Raw genomic sequence first — 21,082 nt, 5'->3', positions numbered from 1 at the left:
ATTCTCCAATGTTGTGTTAATGCAAGAGAGAGTTTTGTAAGGTTTTCCACAGTGAGAGGGGGCGGGAATTCTTATAGCATAATTAGGCCAAAGTTACATTATGACAAAGAATATGTAGACTCGACAAGGGTTCTGAACAGGAAACTCGTTTTTGAGGTGTGGAATGTGTCTGACTTTTTTAGGTGCGTGGGGAGGGAGCAAACTGTTACCATTTCCATGACCTGCCTCCCTCACTAAGGGATCCGCACTTCCTGCCTCCCCTTAGCACACAACCTGGCAGGGAAGAAAAATGCCTTTGACTCAGAGGATGCCAGGGGCTGAGGAGTTCACAAGACTCAGAAGGGGTTGTGGGGCACCTGGGACTCAATGGGATGAGGGGAAGGGAGGGCAGAGGACTGGATTTCAGGAGGGGTGGGGGTGGATTTTAGAGGCCAGACAGAGCAAAAAAAGCATTTGAAAAAAGTCATTCTACTAGAAAAATATTTGAAAAGCATCCATCTAGTCGAACTCCCTCAGGCCTCCTGTACCCTCATGTTATAGAAGAATGGGGGGGGGGGTTCCTTAAGTTGTATTTTCCCACAAGGAGGTCCTGAGGAAAGGATTTGAATGCAAGCCTGTTTGAGGGGGTGATCCCAGGAAGCAGCGAAAGGAGGGGGACAGTGACGGGGCAAGGAAGGCAGCCGGTAAAGGGTGTGTTATCAGGCCAGTCACTACTGTGAGCAACCGGCCAGAACAGGCCCCACCCTGTCATGCCACCCATGGGGCCAGGAAGCTGGCATTTATCCTCAGCTCCCATGGGTCGGTGGCTGGGGCCGCTCCTGGGCCCTCCTGGCCTGTCCCCCCTGCCCCTGCACAGAAAGAAGCCCGGGGAGAGTTGGGCGCAGGCTTTCAGCTTGTCCTGGAGTGAACACAAAGGGATGTGGCTGGGGCCCTGGTGCCTGTGTAGATAGAGCAGGGGGCTCTCATGGAGTGCCCGGCCTTGGAGGTCTTTCCTGTGCAGTTAGGAGGCCCTGCTGGCCCAGGCTCCTGATTGGCAGACAACAGACTCTGAAGGAGATGGCTAGCTCCGGGGTGGGGAGGCCTGAAGAGTGTTGTTGGATGGTTGTTGGGGAAGGGGCTCCGGTGGAAAGTGAAGAGGAATTAGTTCAAATCTTGACTCAACCCCTTACTGTCTGTGTAATCCTTATCAGGCTTATCTCCTTTCTCATCCTGAGATTCCTTAACTGCAAAATGGGTATTCCCCACCCTGCCTACCTTGAATACTTAGAACATTGTAGTGGGTATTGATAGCTTGCCTCCAAGCCCTCCATCCATTCCCCCTTCTTCTGACAACATTTGGGGATCCCATCTGCCCCTGCTCTCAGTCCAAATGGTTTGGGTGTATCTTGGGTAGGACACCCATGGGTCCAGTCCGTCTGAGCACGATATCCCCTTAGCCATGGTGATTGATTAGTTCAGAGGTGGGCATGTGCCCTGAGCCCATCCAATCAGAGCAAATCCCATGCTTCTGTAGGAGCTCTTAGAAAAGCATATCTTAGGGGGCGCCTGGGTGGCTCAGTTGGTTAAACGTCCAACTTCAGCTCAGGTCATGATCCCGCAGTCTGTGAGTTCGAGCCCTGCATCAGGCTCTGTGCTGACCAGAGCCTGCAGCCTGCTTCCAATTCTGTGTCTCCCTTTCTCTCTTCCCTTCCCCCACTCATGCTCTGTCTCTCTCTGTCTCTCAAAAAAAAAAAAAAAAAAAAAAAGAAGAAGAAGAAGAAGAAATGTTAAAAAAAAAAAAAAAGCCTATCTTAGGGTGTCTGGGTGGCTCAGTCCATCAAGCACTGATTTCGACTCAGGTCATGATCCTGCAATTCGTGGGTTCAAGCCCCACGTTGGGCTCTGTGCTGACAGCTTGGAGCCTGGATCCTGCTTTGGATTCTGTGTCTCCTGCTCTCTCTCCCTGTCTCCCACTTGTGCTGTTTCTCTCTCAAAAAATAAACACTAAAAAAATTTTATTAAAAAAAAAAAAAGTCCAGTGGACTGGAAGCTGAGAGGAAGAGAAGCTCATCACCAAAGTGGAGCCTTAGAATGAAGCCATCACATGGGAGAGAGTAAGAACAATAGAGAAAGGCAGGTCTTTTTTTTTTTTTTTTTTTAACGTTTATTTATTTTTGGGACAGAGAGAGACAGAGCATGAACGGGGGAGGGGCAGAGAGAGAAAGGGAGACACAGAATCGGAAGCAGGCTCCAGGCTCTGAGCCATCAGCCCAGAGCCCGACACGGGGCTCGAACTCACGAACCGCGAGATCGTGACCTGAGCTGAAGTCGGACGCTTAACCGACTGAGCCACCCAGGCACCCTGAGAAAGGCAGGTCTTAATGACTTTGCTTGAGCCCCTGAATCAAGCTGTGCCTGAAGCTGCCCAGTACCCCTTGACTTGTCAGTAATATGAGCCAATACACTCCCGCTGCTGAAACTTGTTTGTGTTGGACTTTCTGTCACTTGCAACAGAAATTTTTTTTTTTTTTTTAAGTAAGCTCCACACCCAACATTGGGCTCAAACTCACAACCCTGAGATCCAGAGTGATATGCCCCACCGCTGAGTACAGGAGGAAAGAGAGACATGGAACTCAGGGAAAGCTTGGGCTCTTCATCCAGACAGCCCGTTCAAATGCTTGCTGTTCTGGTGACAGCCTGTGTCACTCTGCCTGCCTCACCTGGCTGTGAGTGGATATCTAATTCACCCTGTGTCCCGAGCGCCTGCCTGGCACAGAGGTGGCACCAGGGTGGACTCATGGGATGAAGACCAGTGAGAATGGCATTTGTGATAGAATCCCAAGTGTGTGTCCCTCCTCCCCTCCATCTTCTTTCTCATCAGTGTTCAATTTTCTTCTCCTCTCTATGGCACAAAGCCTGTGAGCAGTCCATTTTCATTCCATAAGCAGTTGGTCCCCTCAAAAGGAGGTTATTTTTCTCAGTTTCCCACCAACTGCAAGCAGATAAAAACCCCACTTTCCCTTCTCCTGCCCCCTGAAGCAGATGGCTGTGAAGATGTGGGGATTAGCCCACCTCTGCCATTTGCCAGCCGTGCGGCCTTGGGCAAGTGTTTTGGTTTCTCTGAGCCTCAGTTTCCTCATTTGTAAAGTGAAGATAACCCATTCTTTGTGGGGTTATGTGAAGATTAAATGACGTCCATGGAAAAACTGAGCACACTGCTTGGCATAAAGTTGGTTGCAGTAAAAGGGAATTAATTCCCCTTTTCCAGCCTCGGCCAAAGGTAGGGCTTGATGAAGAAAATTTCTGTGGATTGATTCCATCTGACTCCACATGTCCACACGTGAGTGTGTCCATGTGTGTAAATGTGCATGTACACTGTGCTTATGGGTATGTGCATGCCATATTTGCGAGCATGTGAATGTGTGTGTGTGTAAACAGGAATGTATGTATACGTACGTGTGCTTGTCTGTGCACATGAGAGCGTGTGTGTGCACATGTGGCTTCCCAGCACCATTAGTGGGAGGCATAATTGTGCTTTATGGCACCAGCAGCAGATCCGTCCCCCCAGCCATTAAGCTGCCTCCCTCCACTCATGTGGGGGCAGGGAGGAGCTGCACCCACTGTGCCCTCCCTTCCCCAGCTCTGCATGCTGCATGAGCACCCGGCCACCCCCCTCTCACCATATGCCTGTCTTTTACAGTTCTTTGGTGCGTGGTGCTCATCGAGTGGCTAATTAGCTAAATGAATTAATTGACATCCATACGTGTAATTAGCAAATGGTTATAAGCAGCTATTCTCCTTGGGATGTCTAAAATTTCTAGGGGTCAGACGTTGGGGTGGGGGGAGGGTGCTTTAGGGAGTAAATAAAATGGCCAGTGTGAGTGCTGAGGACCTGCCTGGGGGGGTTCCACATGCCCCACAGCCAGGCTGTGGGGGAAGAGGGCCTGGGAAGGAGGGAAGAGGTGCCCATGAACCTGATAGGGGGAAACCACCTAACGGCCTAACGCACTGGGAATCAGGAGGTCTGGGTTCTGGTCCCATTCGTGCGACCTTCTCTGTGACCCTGGGTACGTCTCTTTTCCCCTCAGGGCAGCAGTCTCTGCTTCTAAGGGAGATGGTTGGGAGCAGTTGGTCTCTTAGGACTCTGCCATCTCTGACATTCTTCCTTACCTTACACCAAACTTTCTAACAACAAACAGGGCTGTGTAAAGAGGGGGTGATGTGCCCCCCCCCTTTTTTATTCCAGAGCACAACATCACCGTGCTCTCTCACAACTGTAGGGTGTAGTACATACTTGCACTCTGTTCCAAATGCCTTTGTCCACCTTCTCTGCCTTTAAGGTCATCGAGAACAGCACGGTCCAATAGAACTTTCTGAAATGATGGAAATGTCCTGTGCTGTCCCATAGGGTACCCTATGGGACTACTAGCCACATGTAGATAGTGAACACTTGAAATGTGACTAGTGCAGCGGAGGAACTGGATTTTAAATTTATTTACTTCGTTTTAATCGTTTTTTGATGTTTTTTAAAAGTTTATTTTTGAGAGAGAGAGAGAGAGAGAGAGAGAGAGAGAGAGATTGGGCACACAAGTGGGGGAGTGGCAGAGAGAGAGGGAGACATGGAATCTGGAGCAGTCTCCAGGCTCTGAATTGTCAGCACCAGTCCCCCACGGGACTTGAACTCCAGACCAGTGCAATCATGACCTGAGCCGAAGTCAGATGCTTAACCGGCTGAGCCACCTAGGTGCCCCAAATTTATTTACTTTTAATTTATTTAAGTTTCAATAGCCACATGTGGCTAGTGACTATTATATCGGACGGCACAGCTCTAGATCCTTTAAGATCCAGTTCATCCACTTATTCTTTTATGAATTCATTCATTCATCCAAAAAATATTTATTGAGTGCCTGCTGTGGCTAGGCACTATGGAGGCTGCTGAGAATCGGCCTGCACAATCCCTGCCCCCTGCCGTCACGACGCATTTATAGTGGGAGGGGATAGGAGGGAGAGGAGAGAAAAAAACAAATAGACAAATAAAACAATTGGAAGTTATAATAAGAGCTATGAAAGAAATCAACTAGGGACTGAGAGAAGAGTCCAGGGGAGACCTTCTTTAGAGGGGATCCTCAGAAAATGTGTCTCTGATTAGGTGTCCTTTAAGGCAGGGCGCAAGAGATGACAAGGAGCCCTCCCAGGAGGAAGGGGAGGGTGCAACGGATCCTGAGGTGGGGAGGAGAAAAGAGTTGGTGAGTTCGAGGCCGCCTGCGAGGTTGGGGCGGAAGGAGTGCGGGGGCGGGGCCAGGAAGTGAGGGGCGGGGCCTGACGCCGCGGCCCCGGGGAGGACTCTGCGCCGAGAGCCAGGCAAGGCGGTGAGGGCTCCGGGCCGCGTGAACGTCCCCGTTCAGAAGCTGGCGTGGCTGCTCCGAAGGGGAAGTGGAGGAGGCTTTGAGGGAACCCAGAGGTGGTGGCCTAGGGGAGGGGCCCAGGCCGGGGCGGTGTAAGCAAGGAGAGCCCGTGGGCGCCTCCACCAGGAAGCTTTCCCTGGCTCCCCAAGCTGGACTAGGCGCCTGTCTGTGATTATTCCACCCCACACGCCCAGCTCTGTCACAGCACTTTCACCTCTGGTCATTCCTTGTTTGTTCTAGGGGAACCCACCAGATGTGGACCTTTCCCCACTGGGCCATGTCTGATTCTGTGGCCACACCTGGACACAGGGCTCAGGAAGGACAGCCTCTCCAAGCTTAGCCTGGGTGCCCCCCAACTCCTGGGAAGAGGCTGCTCCAGGAAGCTGGCAGTGGAGGTGGGAGAGGTGGCCCAGCTCCCCGGCCTCCTCTGCTACCCCTGCGGCCTCACTTTGCAGCTTAGAGCCTCCTTCCCATCCATGGCTTCAGCTGACTCTCCCAACAGTCCCGACAGGTAGGTGGGGCAGTAATCCTTGTTCTACCCATTTTGCCAATGAACAAACAGGAACCCCGAGGGGCCAAGCGCCTTGCCCTGGAGCAGGAGGACCAAGGCCAAGTGCCTTGCCCAGGAGTCTTTGAGGACCCAAAGAGGAGTTACCTCTTTGGAGGTTACAGATTATAGAGATTTCCTCCATAGCTTTGAGTCAGACGTCCTGGGTTTGAATGCCAGCTGTTAATTTCTTAGCTGTATGACTTCAGGCAAAGTACTTAACCTCTCTGAGCAAAGAAGCATATGAAAAGATACTCTACCGCATGCGTCATAAGGGAAATGAAATGAAAACGATGAGATGTCATTACACATCTTTTTTTTTTTTTTTTAAGCATTTATTTATTTTTGAGACAGAGAGACAGCATGAACGGGGAAGGGGCAGAGAGAGAGGGAGACACAGAATCGGAAGCAGGCTCCAGGCTCTGAGCCGTCAGCCCAGCGCCCGATGCGGGGCTCGAACTCACGGACCGCGAGATCATGACCTGAGCTGAAGTCGGACGCTCAACCGACTGAGCCACCCAGGCGCCCCATTACACATCTTTTAGAATGGCCCAAATCCCAAACCCTGACAATACCAAGCACTGACAAGAGTGTGGAACCACAGCCTCTCCTCCCTGAGGCAGCTAACCCATAAATGCCTTTCAACTGCAGCATCGAGTTAAAGCCCAGGGTTTCTGGATGGTGCACAGAGGTCTCTAAGTCAGGTCCAGATGTGGCTTATCTTAACCTAGGGAAATGGACCAGAGAAATGAACGTATGATACCTGCTAATCCCCTACTCCCAATATAAATTGTGGAACCCGTACATAGTAATTGTAATTAACGCTCTTATTCAGAAAGGGAAATGATGAGAGATATATAACAGTGGACAGTGACTGTTAGCAGTTCTGAAATTCCAGCAGGCAGACATTTTTAGGGCCCCCTTCCACAGAGGTGGAAAATAATCTTTGGGGAGGCCCAGGTTCTACTTCCTGGGGACATCTCCCTTATGCATTGTTCTCTGAGACTCCTCTGCAGGGCTGTCTATGAGGATGTTCCTTTCCCATGATCTTCCTTGGCCACATCTGAAGATACTGTTGGGAAATACACCTGGATTGGGGATTGGGTCATTTTCTCAGTCAACTTTCTGCCCACAGATGGCTAGAGACCCAAGGGCGATTTTATTACTTAATTGTTACAGTCTCTTGGCCCAAGCTGGTAGTTCTTCTGAGACTAAAACTCTCTCGCAAGCTTAGCTGGCTTCTTATCTGTTTCTGGTCAGTTCCATAGCCATTAAGCTACACCCAGAGTTCTTTTCTAGATATTCTTAGATTTGCTATGCTTCTTTGTTTTCTCACTCCCATACCTCCTCTTTTGAAACGTGGGTATCTGGGGCCAGCGTGCTTTGTTGCATGTGCTGGTTGTTTTTCTGTTGTCTCTCAGCTCCAAGTATACCCTTGTATATTTTGGTTTGTGTTGACTGGAACTCAGCAAACATAACTTTCCAGGTGTCCTTGCCTGATGGCTTCCTGTGAGGTTTTTCCAGTGGGAGAATTGGCAGGAGATGAAAAGGTGGCAGAAGGGGAAACAGGACTTTCTTTCTAATTTCAGCACTGACTAGCATCTTTCCAAGAGCAAAGAACAGCGGTAGCTTCGGCTTTCAGCTTCTTTTGGCTCTCGCAGCTCCAGGCACATCATGCACGACCCCTCAAAAGTTTCAGTACCAATCAGCCACGCCTCTTAGTGAAGACTGGTCCCTCAGCGGTCCCATCACCAGAGGCTTGGTGTCCCTCTCAGATGTCCGCACACCAGCCCGTGGTCCCCCGCTGGCAGTCTGAGTAGCAGCCAGGTGGGGTTTCTCAAACCTTAGTTCTGGTAACCATACCTCTTCCTGTTATTCTCCAGCCCTGAAGATAGTAGCTGCTTTGGCAATTACTACTATCGTTTTGTTATTTCAGACTTCCAACACTATATAACACTAATACCCTGAATTAAATCTTGAGACTCTTGGGGTGGCTTCTGTTTTCCTAACTAGACCAGATACAGTGGGAGAGCCCCATCTCTAGTTACCTTTTCTGAGCTATTTTGTCCAATTGAAAGATTTACTGGGTGCCATGCCTTTAACTGGACCTTTACTGTGATACTGACACCATAATGTACTTAGGGTTTTTTTTTTTTTTTTTTACATTTATTTATTTTTGAGAGACAGAGAGAGACAGAGCACAAGCAGGGGTGGGGCAGAGAGAGAGGGGGACACAGAATCCAAAGCAGACTCCAGGCTCCGAGCTGTCAGCACAGAGCCCGACGCGGGGCTCAAACTCACAAACCGCGAGATCATGACCTGAGCCAGAGTCGGATGCTTAATTGAGCCACCCAGGTGCCCCAATGTACCTAGGGGTTTTAATAAGGGGGTGATGACAATTTTTCTGTTTCCACTTAGCCTTTCCACTCAAAATTCTTCTCAGTTTCATCTTTTATAGATTGGGACTGAGAAGCAATCTTGAAAGTCCCTGTCTTGACTCTTTCTGTTCCATTTCATTCTTACTTGTAAACCAGCTAATTATTTTCTTAAAGCATATCTTTCTTGGAGTACCTTGCCAAATATAGTTAACAGCAATCAATACACACTGCTAATGTTCTATTTCCAACCTCTTTCATTGAGCTACAAGTTTATTAGACCCATGAGCTGCCCTCCTACTTACTGCAGGACGTAGTTTCACTAAGTGTTTCATCACAGACTGATAATAATTTATTTGCTCCTCCCTGTTCCAATGCTAAGTCAGTGCCACATATTTTGGGTTGTGTTACAATAGCATTCCACTTCTGGTAATCTCCATGTCAGTTGGGAAAGGCTAGATTATGAAGAGGTAACAAATATTCCCATAGTCTCAGTGGTTTAACCCAACAAAGCTTTATTTCTCACTCACGCCAATGTGTCCATCATAGGCCAGCTAGGGACTCTACTCCATGTTCTCATTCCACGACTGAATGCTGCAGTATTGAATTCCAATATTGAATGCTGCACATCACCATGGAGGAGATAAAGGAAAGAGGTAAACCATGCACTGACTCTTAGAGCTTCCGACTAAAAGAAAAGATGTAACTTGGCCAAAGCAAGTCACATGACCTAACTTCAAAGGGGTCAGGCATTTGCAATTCTACTATAACATCTGGGTGGAGAACAGCACTACTACCAGTAACCCAAAGAACAACTAGAGCAAATTGGAATTGGAGAACAGAGGGCTCTATGAAGAAAAAAAGTGAAATCAATAAACCATATGATATGATTGAGGAGTGATAGAGATAACCACAAGTGTATGAAGAGCACAGAGAGGTGAACCTGTCCAGAGCCGAGTGACAATAAATTAAGGAAAATATTATAAGAAGTAATTAGAAAACAAAAATAATTACAAACTCTAGGAAAAACAAACAGCTCTCTAAGAAAGGAAATGTAATAGTACCCAATTGGCTCTGAAAAACTGATATTCCCCTAGCTGATAATAATGTAGGCACTATATATTAGAATCAACCTGTAGTCAAAGCTTTGAAGATTTAATTATGGTCACAGGACAGAATTTAATGTTAACAACCTTGACAATTAAAAAATTCATACAGGGAAGCTGAGAGGTAGAAGAGGGAGAAGAGAGCTGAACGGGAAAGCAAAGGCCCTAATGTCCTCATTTTACACAGTGGGATATCATGCCGTACTGTCTATAGATTATGGAACAACAGAAAAAGTGCTATGTGTATTACTTGACTTTACAAAGGTCACCACAGATAGAATTATCTTGGGGTAGGGAGAGAGAAGAATTATCGCAGTGGTATATGTTAATCCATCACTTGTCGTGGAAAGACACCACTAGATAATGTTTAAAACTGATAAAGTGAGAAATTGTTGTATAAGCACATTATTTATAAAATCATAGGTAACTAGGAGAAATAGGTAAAAGAAAAAGTGGTTGCCTCTTGGGAGCAGGACTGGTGGTTAGGAGGAGAGGGGTAGAGTACAATTGCCTTTCATTATAAACCTTTCAGTACTGTTTAATTTTCAAACCATATGGATGGATAGATTCCTTAGGTTAAAAAAAATCATTAAAATACGATGATGTTTTAAAAAGGGCTTTTACAAACAAATGAAACTGAAGATCAAGGAAAGTTAAGTAACTCGCTCAAGGTCCTGGAGCTTAGTGGCAGAGTTGGATTCAAACACAGGTTCTGTGACTTTCAGTCTAGGGTTCATTTCACTTGCTTACACAGCCATTTAACAAACGTTTATTGGATATGATGTCGTGTGCAAGGGCCAAGGCACATCAGTCTTACACTGTTCATAGGTTGTACACAGTCTACTGCAGGAGGGCAGGTGCTTCAACTAATCCTTCCAATGCAATGTGCTTACATGATCATGTGTGCAAAATTTGAAAACACAAGTTATTTTAACTACAATCCGTTGAGGCTGCTGCCTCTTTCCACTTTGAATTCCTCATGGTAATACTTTTGCTTGTGTTGGGTGATGTTGGAATGGCTGCGGGCTTCTGTGAGGTAACTGAAGGAAAGTTGTGTTGGAAATCCGTTGAGTGTGGGTTTAGTGGGATAGATTTATGTGGTTCTCAGTCATTTCTATGTACGGTTAATTTATTGCTAGCCATGCTACTGTATGAATGAAATAATAATAAATGCTCAAGGGGCACCTGGGTGGCTCAGTCGGTTGAGTGTCTGACTTCAGCTTAGGTCATGATCTCACTGTTTGTGGGTTCAGGCCCCATGCAGGCTTTGCGCTGACAGTGTGGAGCCTGTTTCAGATTCTCTGTCTCCCTTTCCCTTTGCTCTTCCCCTGCTCACACTGTGTCTCTCTCTCAAAAATAAATAAACATAAAAAAAAATTTAAAATAAACATAAAAAATAACAAATGCTCAAATAATTCAAAAGAAGGCAGAAAAAGAGGAAAAGGGGGAACAAGGAGTAGGTGAGACAAAAAAGCCCAGCAAGATGGTAGACTTAACCTAAGCATACCAATAATCACGTTATGTGTAAGTAGCCTAAATACTCCAATTAAAGGGAAGAAATTGTAAGATTGGATTTAAAAAAACAAGAGCCAAATATATACTATTTATAAGATTATAAAGCATATACTTTAGATATGAAAACACAAATATGTTAAAAGTAAAAGGATATAAAAAGATATATTATGCGAACAGTACTCAGAAGAAAGTAGATCACAGGGTGCCTGGGTGGGTCTGCCGGTTGAGCATCTGACTCTTGATTTTGGCTCAGGTCACAATCCCAGAGTTGTGGGATTGAGCCCCACATTGGGCTCTGTGCTGAATGTGGAGCCTGCTTAAGAATCTCTCTCTCTCTCTCTCTGTCTCTCTCTTTCTCTCTCACCCCTGTCACTCTACCCCACTCACTCTCCCTCTCAAATAAAATTATAAAAATTAAAAAGAAAATAGATATAAGAGTAAGAATATTACCAGGAATAAAGAGGGTCATTACATAATGATAAAGGGTCAATTCACTAATCAGTCATAACTGTTCTAAGTGGTTATGCATTTATTATTATTTTTTTTATTAAAAAAAATTTTTTTTAACGTTTATTTATTTTTGAGACACAGAGAGACAGAGCATGAACAGGGGAGGAGCAGAGAGAGAGGGAGACACAGAATCTGAAACAGGCTCCAGGCTCTGAGCTGTCAGCACAGAGCCCGACGCGGGGCTCGAACTCACGGACCGTGAGATCATGATCTGAGCCGAAGTCAGACGCTTAACCGACCAAGCCACCCAGGCGCCCCATCTAAGTGGTTATGCATTTAGAAACAGAGTATCAAAATACATGAAGCAAAACCTAATAGAACCACAAAAAGAAATGTACAAATATATAATTATAGTAAAATATTTCAACACATTCAACATATTTGATAAAACACCTAGACAAAAAGTCAGTAAGAATATAGAAGATTTGAACAACACTCAACCAACTTAATCTGACATTTATAGAATACTCTACCCAACAACAGCAGAATATGTATTCTTTCCAAGTGCAAATGAAATACTACAGAAGACTATATCTAGTGCAATAAAATAAGTATCAATATATTTAAAAGTGTTCTGATCACATAGAGTTAAATCATAAATTGACAACAGAAAGATACCTGGAAAATTTCCACACATTTAGGACAAAAATATGCACTTCTAAATAAAATATAGGTCTAAAAGAAACCACAAGAGAGATTAGAAATGATTTTGATCTTAATGAAATGAAAACACAATATGGAAGTTTGGGGGATGCAGCTAAAGCAGTACTTGAGGGAAATTTATAGCATTAAACACTTATATTAGAAAAAAGGAGGGGCGCCTGGGTGGCGCAGTCGGTTAAGCGTCCGACTTCAGCCAGGTCACGATCATGTGGTCCGTGAGTTCGAGCCCCGTGTCAGGCTCTGGGCTGATGGCTCAGAGCCTGGAGCCTGTTTCCGATTCTGTGTCTCCCTCTCTCTCTGCCCCTCCCCCGTTCATGCTCTGTCTCTCTCTGTCCCAAAAATAAATAAAAAACGTTGAAAAAAAAATTTAAAAAAAAGAAAAAAAAAGAAAAAAGGAAATAAATTACCTGAACTTCCACTGTCATGAAACCAGAAAGTGAAAGCAAACTGAATCCAAGTAGGCAGAAGATAGGATATAATAATGAGAAGGGGAGAAATTAATAAATAGAAAACAGAGAGGGGGCGCTTGGGCAGCTTAATTGCTTAAGTGTTGGACTCTTGATTTTGGCTCAGGTCATGATCTCATGGTCGTGAGATGGAGTCCCACATCAGGCTCTACACTGAGAGTGCAAAGCCTTCTTGGGATTCTCTCTCTCCCTCTCCCTCTTCCCCTCCCCTCCTCATTCTCTCTCTCACTCACTCCCTCTCTCTTTCTCTCTCTCAAAATTAATAAATAAACTTTGTAAAAAAAAAAAAAGAGGGCATGTTGGCACAGCAAAAATTAAAAAAAGAAAAGAAGAGAAAAGAAAAGAAAGGAAAAGAAAAGAAAAGGGGGACACTTGGGTGACTCAGTTGGTTAAGCATCTGACTTTTGGTTTCAGCTCAGGTCATGATCTCACAGTGAGTTTGAGCCCCTCATCAGACTCTGTGCTGACAGCAAGGAGCCTGCTTGGGATTCTCTGTCTTCTCTCTGAGCCCCTCAACTGTTCACTCTCTCTCTCTCTCTCTCAAAATAAATAAACATTAAAGAAAAATAAATTGAAAACAGAAAAACAGTAGGAAAAACAAATGAAACAAAAATAGGGTTCTTTGAGAAGATTAATGAATTGATGAACCTCTAGACAGCCTGATCAGGAAAAAGAAGATATAAATTACCAACCTCAGAAATGATAGAGGGATCACTACAGATCTAACAGATATTAACTAGATAATAAGGGAATATTATGAATAACTTCATCCAATAAATTAAATTTTTTTGATGAAATGGAGAAAGATAAAAGTATCAAGTTCAGTTGAGAAGGAATAGTTAAGTTAAATAACTCTATATATCTATTAAATAAATTTTATGTGTAGTTAAAAAGCCTCTCAGGGCACGTGGGTCGCTCAATCACTTAAGCCTCCAACTTTGGCTCAGGTCATCGTCACGGTTCATAGGTTTGAGCCCTGTGTCAGGCTCTGTGCTGACAGCTCAGAGCCTGGAGCCTGCTTCGGATTCTGTGTCTCCCTCTCTCTGTGCCCCTCCCTCACTCATGCTCTGTCTCTGTCTCTCTCAAAAATAAATAAACATTTAAAAAAAAGCCTCCCACAAAGGTAACATATTGATGACTTTGTTGTCAAATTCTACCAAACATTTAAGGAAGAGGTAATATTAATTTATAAACTCTTCCAGAAATTGAAGAAAAGAGAACACTTCCCAACTCATTCTTCAAACCCAGCATTACCTTGAACATATATTATCTGTAGAACAATATAATGAATATAGATGCAAAAATCCTTAAAATTTTTTTTAACAGTTATTTATTTTTGAGAGACAGAGACAGCACAAGCAAGGAAGGGGCAGAGAGAGAGAGAGAAAAAGACACAGAATCTGAAGCAGGCTTCAGGCTCTGAGTTGTCAGCACGGAGGCTGATGTGGGGCTTGAACCCATGAACTCTGAGATCATCACCTGAAGTTGGACGCTCAACTGACTGAGCCACCCAGACGCCCTGAGGTGCAAAAATTCTTAACAAAAATTTATGTATGTATGTATGTATTTGTTTTCTAAAGATTTAATTTCTTGGGGCTCCTGGGTGGCTTAGTTGGTTGAGTGTCCGACTTTAGCTCAGGTCATGATCTCACGGTTTGTGAGTTCGAGCCCCACATCAGGCTTTCTGCTGTCAACACAGAGCCTGCTTTGAATCTTCCATTCCCTTCTCTCTGCCCCTCCCCTCCCTCCCTCTCTCTCAAGAATAAATAAACATTAAAAAAAAAAGATTTACTTTTTAAAGTAATCTCCACATCAAATATGGAGTTTGAACTCACAACCCCGAAATCAAGAGTCATACACGCCACCGACTGAGCTGGCTAGATGACCTGCTTAACAAAATTTTAACAAATCAAAACCCACAATATATAAAAAGTAAAGTACATCATTATGCAATACATGTTATCCTAGGGATGAAGAGTTTGCTTAACATTTGAAAAGTAATCAGTGTAAATCAGCATATTAATAAGTTTAAAAAGATAAACCATTTTATCATCTCAATAGATGCAGAAAAAACATTTGACAAAAACCAACATCCATTCCTGAGAAAAACTTGTAGCAAACTAGAAATAGAAGAGAACTTCTTCAACCTGATAAAGGGCTTTTATTAAAAAAAAAAACTAATGTCCTAAAGTTATACTTGATGGTGAAAATTGGGTGCCTTCTCCCTAAGATCAAGAGCAAGGAGAGGATGTCAGGATCTTACCATTTGTATTTAAAATTGTGCTGGGAGTTTCTAGTAAGGGCAATTAGGCAAGACAAAGAAATAAAAGGCACAGAGGTTGAAAATAAAAAGAAAAACGGTCTTTACTTGCAGACAACATAATCGTCTGTCAAGAAAAAAAATTTTTTTTAATTTTATTTTTAAGCAATCTTCATACCAGTGTGGGGCTCGGATTCACAACCCTGAGATCAAGAGTCACATGCTTTACCAACTGAGCCAGGCAGGTGCCCCAGAAAATTTTAAAGAACCTACAAAATGCCACTGAAAGTGAGTTTACTAAGTTTCAGATCAGATGCTTAATATTTAAAAAAGTAATTGATTTCTACATACCGGCAACATTCTTATTGAAATAGAAAATTTTATTTATTTATTTTTAAGTTAATTTATTTATTTTTGAAAGAGAGAGAGATAGAGGTTGTGAACAGGGGAGGGGCAGAGAGAGAGGAAGAGAGAAGATCCCAGGCAGGCTCTGCACTGTCAGTGCAGGACCTGACTTGGGGCTCAAACTCACAAACCATGAGATCGTGTCCTGATCCGAAATCAAGAGTTGGACACTCAACTGACTGAGCCACACAGGTGCCCCAGCTTTTTATTTACTTTTAACTAATCTCTACCTTCAATGTGAGGCTCAAACTCATGACCCCCTGAGATCAAGAATCGCATGCTCCAACCAACTGAGTCAGCCAGCAGCCCCTGAAATTTTAAAGTACATTTATATTAGTATGAATATATGAAATACTTAGTAATAAATTTGACAGAAGATGTGTAAGACTTGTAGCTGAAAACTACAAAATATTGCAGAGAGAAATTAATGAAAACCTAAATAGATGGAGACATATACCATGTTCATGGATCAAAAGACTCAATATTATTAATGTCAATTCTTTCCAAATTGATGGATATGACACCATCCCTATCAAAATCTGGGCAAGCTTTACTTTACTTTATTTTAGAAATGGACAAGCAGATTTCAAAATTTAAATGCAAATGCAAAGGACTCAGAATAGCCAAACTATTTTGAAAACGAACAAATCAGTAGGACTTATGTGATTTGGTTACAAGACTTCTATGTGAGAGTAGTTGGGAAAATGTGGTATTGATCTAAAGACAGACATGCAGATCAACAGAACAAAGTAGAGAGTCCAAAGATAGGCCTCCACACATATAGTCAATTGACTTGACAAAGGTGCTAAGGCAATTCAGTGGGTAGAATTATAATCTTTTTAACAAATGGTGCTGGGGGGCGCCTGGGTGGCTCAGTCGGTTGAGCGTCTGACTTCGGCTCAGGTCATGATCTCGCACTCTGTGAGTTTGAGCCCCGCATCGGGCTCTGTGCTGACAGCTCGGAGCCTGGAGCCTGCTTTGGATTCTGTGTCTACCTCTCTCTGCCCCTCCGCCACTCATTCTCTTTCTTTCTCTCTCTCCGTCAAAAATAAATAAACTTAAAAAAAATGGTGCTGGAACAACTGGATAGACACATGTCGGGGAAAAAAAAAAAAAAAAAGAACCTCTATCTTTACCTCAGACCAAATATGAAAATTAACTTGGAATAGATCATAGTCGAAATGTAAAAGCTTGGGGCACCTGAGTGGCTCAGTCTGTCAATTGTCCAATTCTTGATTTTAGCTCAGGTCATGATTTCATTGTTGGTTCTTGGGTTCAAGCCCGGAGTCAGACTCCATGCTGATAGTACAGAGACTGCTTGTGATTCTCTTTCTCTCCCTCTCTCTCTGCCCCTCCACTGCTCGTTCTTTCTGTGTCTCAAAATAAACTACAAAAAAAAAATTTTTTTAATGTAAAAGCTAAAACCATAAAATGTCTAAGGAGAAAGCATAAAAGAAAATGCTAGTGACTTTGGAGTTGGCAATTTTTTCTTTTTTTTTTAAAGGGAGAGAGAGGCAGGGGGAAGGGGCAGAGAGGGAGAGAATCTTAAGCAGGCTGACGCAGGAGTTGACCTCATGACTGTGAGATCATGACCTGAGCCAGAATCAAGAGTGGATGCTTAACCGACTGAGCCACCCAGGCAACTTTTGGCAAAGATTTCTTACGTAGAACACAAAAAGTCTATGGTATAAAGTAAAAAAATTGATGAATTAGACTTCATCATAATTAAAAATCTTTGTTCTTCAAAAGACCTTACGAAAATGAAAAGATGAGTCCCAGATTTGGAGAAAATATCTGCAAAACATATATGCAGTGGAGGACTCGTGTCTACCTATGTATAAGCTTATATTTAAAAAAATTTTAAATTGTAGGGCACCTGGCTGGCTCAGTCGATGGAGCATGTGACTCTTGATCTCAGAATGTCATGAGTTTGAGCCCCATGTTGCGGGTAGAGTTTACTAAATAAAAAAAATAAAAAGAGAAAAAAATTTAATTGTAAAATATACATAACATAAAATTTACCATCTTAACTAATTTTAGATGTACAGTTAAGTAGTGTTAAGTATATCCATATTGCTGTTCAACCAATCTCCAGAACTTTTTTTTTCTTGCCAAACTGAGACTACATCCATTAAACAACTGCTCATTTCCTTCTGCCCCAGGCCCTAGCAACTGCCATTCTTTTTTTTTCTTAATTTTTTTTAATGTTTATTTATTTTTGAGAGAGAGAGAGAGAGAGAGAGAGAGAGAGAATGGGGGGGGGAAGGCAGAGAGAGAGGGAGACACAGAACCTGAAGCAGGCTCTGGGCTCTGTCAGCACAGAGTACAACGTGGGGCTCGAACCCATGAACCATGAGATCATGACCTGAGCCGAAGTTGGATGCTTAACCGACTGAACCACCCAGGTGCCCCTGGCAACTGCCATTCTGCTTTGTTTCTATTGATTACTCTAGTCATCTCACATAGTGGACTCATACAGTATTTGCCTTTTCGTGATTGACTTATTACACTTAGCATAATGCCTCAAGGTTCATCTATGTTCTAGCATGTGTCAGAATTTCCTTCCTTTTTAAGGCTGAATGTATTCCATTGTATGCATGTACCACATTTTGCTTATTCATTCATCGGTCGATGGACATTTGGGCTGTTCCTACCTTTTGCCTATTGTGAACAGTGCTCCCATGAACATAGGTTGTACAGATATATCTTGGAGAGCCTGTTTTGAATTCTTTTGGGTATTAAAGAACTATTACAATTCAATAATAAGACAATCAACCCAATTTTTTTTTTTTTAATGGGGAAAGATTTGAATAGACATTTTACCAAGGAAGATACCCAGATCAGTAAGTCAGTATACAAAAAGATGCTTAACAACATTAACGGACAGGAAAATATAAATGGAGCCCACCATGATGAAGCACTGTGAATCCATGGAAATGATTAAGGTTAAACTCGCTGACCAAGTGCTGTGAGCATGAGGAGGAGTTGGGACTCTCGCATGCCACTCGTGGGAATGTGGAATGATACCACCATTGTGGAAAAATGTTGGCAGCTTAAAAAATGTTAAACGTACACCCATCATATGACTTGACCACTCCTAGGTATTCCACTCCTAGGTATTTACCTAAGAGAAATGACAGCATATGTCCACACATGGATTTGAATATGAATGCTCATACCAGCTTTATTTGTATAACAGCCAGCAAATAGAAACAATCCAAAGTCTGTCAATAAGTGAATGAATAACCAAATTGCGCTATAACCATAAAATGGCATTCTACTCAGCAATAAAAAGGGACGAATTATTGGTGTATGCAACACACATATGAATTGCAAAATAATTATGCCGAGTGAATGAGGCCAGACAAAAAAGAATGCATACTGTATGATTCCATTTATATAGCCTTCTAGAAATGCAACCTAATCGAGAGTGACAGAGGCAGATTATTGTTTGCCTGGGATGTGGGGGAGGGGGCAGTGCGGGGCAGAAGGGAGGGATTACAAAGGGCTATAGGAAGTTTTGGTGGTGACAATATGTTCATTACCTCTATTGTGATGCTTTCATGGATATATATGTGTATGTATGTATATGTATACATAATATGTATGTCACAACTTGTCAAATTATACCCTTTAAATATGTGCAGTTTATTGTATGTAATGATATCTCAATCAAGCTATAAGGCAAAAAGAAATAAATTCAAGTAGACCCATAAAGAGAAATACTATGTAGCAATGAAAATTATGGAAAGGTATTTATGATAATTGTTGAGAGAGAAAAAAAGCAGATTACAAAACAATATGTCCAATGTGGTCACTTTTAAATTTTTATTATTTTTATTTATTTAAAAAATTTTTTAAATGTTTATTTATATTTGAGAGAGAGAGAGAGAGACAGTGCTTAAGCAGGGGAGGGGCAGAGAGAGACAGAGACAGAATCTGAAGCAGGATCCAGGCTCTGAGCTGTCAGCACAGAGCCTGATGCAGGGCTTGAACCCACAAACCATGAGATCATGATCTGAGCCGGAGTCGGACGCTCAACCGACTGAGCCACCCAGGTGCCCCTGGTCACTTTTTTTTTTTTTTTTTTTTAGATAACCTGAATGTCTATGGCATTCACCATTTGATTATAAAGAGTGTCACATTAAAATCAAACCATGGTTTATGCCAGCCCAGATCCATCCTGCCAGTGTGGGAATTCTCCTTCCCTGTAAAGTCCCCTGTCCTTTATGTTTCTGGGTGTCCCCACATGTGTCTCAGTGCACTCAAAAAGCGATCTCAGATGTTATTTGCTGTTGCTGACACCAGTCGAGCTGAGTCTCCTGCATTAATGTTGCTAGCGGAGCCAGAGATAGGCGCATGTCACTTGTCCGTGTGACCATGTCGCACGTGCCAAGCCCCATGCGTGGGTTGCCCAGCAATCCAGCCATGCGACTCTTGCACCCTTAGGGTGCTCTGAGAACGTGGCCAAAGCAAAGTGATTGAGAAAATGCCCCATCTTGTGTCATGGTCAGAGGTCCCCACAGGAGAGTTGCGTGGGCCCCAGGGGTGGCAGGATGATAGCTCTCTTTGTTGCACACTGTTCTTTTCTCCAGGGAGGGGCGGGGACGGGAGGAGTTCAAGTACCAGCCTCTGTGAGGTGTCCGCCATGATTGACTCTCCACCCCTCCCATCCTGGTGTGGAAGGCACTTCCACTGCCAGACTCCTCCTCCCAAGATCTGGTGTCTTTCAGGAAGCACCACCATCCTGTCAGGTGCTGATGAGCATGTATCGCAAACGTGAATACCGATGGAGACTTTTCCAGGCAGCAACTTATGCCCATGACCATATCATATATTCACGTCACATCATATTACACTCTATAACATAACATATGCAGATGCACTCAGAGAGGGGGGAGGGGGGTCTCCACCATCCCGGTTGGCAGGTCCACATTTTTCAGCTCTTCAGCTCTAGTCTGGTTGGAAGCACATGCCTTAAAATACTAACAGTGGTTCTCTCTGAGCGGAGCGATCATGGATGGCATTCATTTTCTTTGTTCTTTTCTGAACTGTCCATTTAGATTTTTTTCTATCAATACTCATTAGGGCAAAACAGTGTGTCTGGCTCAGAGAAGCTGGGTCCCAGCACCCAGCTCAGTGTTTGGCACATAGTAGGTACTCAGTAAAGGTGTGACCGAATAGCAGGTATTACGTTTCTGGACTCTGAGGGGCTGACTTAGCAAGAACAGGCAGCGGCTTTTGCGCCCTGGCGCCTGTCCTGCTCCACGTGGACACTGCCAGGTCCGGGGCCCACGTTTCCGCTTCTGCCCGGCGCCCCGGGACTGACGCCTGGCGGGGCGGGGTGTCTGGCGCCGGCTCGGTGCCCCGGCCCTCTGCGATCGCTGCTGCCGCTGCAGCCCGGGGCCGCCCCACCCGTACCCGGGAGGGGAGGGGACCAGAGTCATCGGGAACTCGCCCAGGCGCCCCCGCCCGCCCGTCTTTTACCCGCTGCTTCCTGTGCCTCCCGCAGCCTCTCCTAGCCTCCCCCATCGGGCTCGCTTTGGGACCTCGCATGCCCGGTTCTGAGCCTCTCCCTGCGGAGCTGCTTCCCCCGAAGTTCCCAGCAGGCTCCCCCCGCCTCCGCCCTGCAAGCAGTTGGGTCTAGAGGGTCCCACCACTTGGGTAAGACCCCCCCCCCCCCTGCGCCCCTCCCCTGCCTCCCTGCCTGGGAAAGACTGCACTCCCTAGGATCCCCCTGCTGCTGGCTTCTCCTCAGCCCCAGCACTCTCTCTAGGCAGATCTGCCTCTACCCCAGGACTGGGTTCCAGACAAGCCTTTTGGTGCCTGACACACTTCTTGCTTGGGCAG

At 44.5% G+C, this 21,082-nt stretch overlaps 1 protein-coding gene across 1 annotated transcript in view; it reads left to right on the top strand.

Moving 5' to 3' along the window:
- Nucleotides 1–20,642: 20,642 nt before the first annotated feature.
- Nucleotides 20,643–21,082, top strand: part of ACOT11 (acyl-CoA thioesterase 11) — a 49,774-nt gene continuing 49,334 nt past the window's right edge. Inside the window, exon 1 of the mRNA XM_058717309.1 lies at nucleotides 20,643–20,896. The gene's annotated coding sequence lies outside the window, so the exon portion shown is untranslated. The remainder of the gene's footprint in view (nucleotides 20,897–21,082) is intronic.

Source organism: Neofelis nebulosa, chromosome 2 (genome assembly GCF_028018385.1).
Source record: "Neofelis nebulosa isolate mNeoNeb1 chromosome 2, mNeoNeb1.pri, whole genome shotgun sequence".
Taxonomy (NCBI): domain Eukaryota; kingdom Metazoa; phylum Chordata; class Mammalia; order Carnivora; family Felidae; genus Neofelis; species Neofelis nebulosa.
Note: the sequence above shows the minus strand (reverse complement) of the source record. Positions and strands in the feature narration are given on the sequence as shown.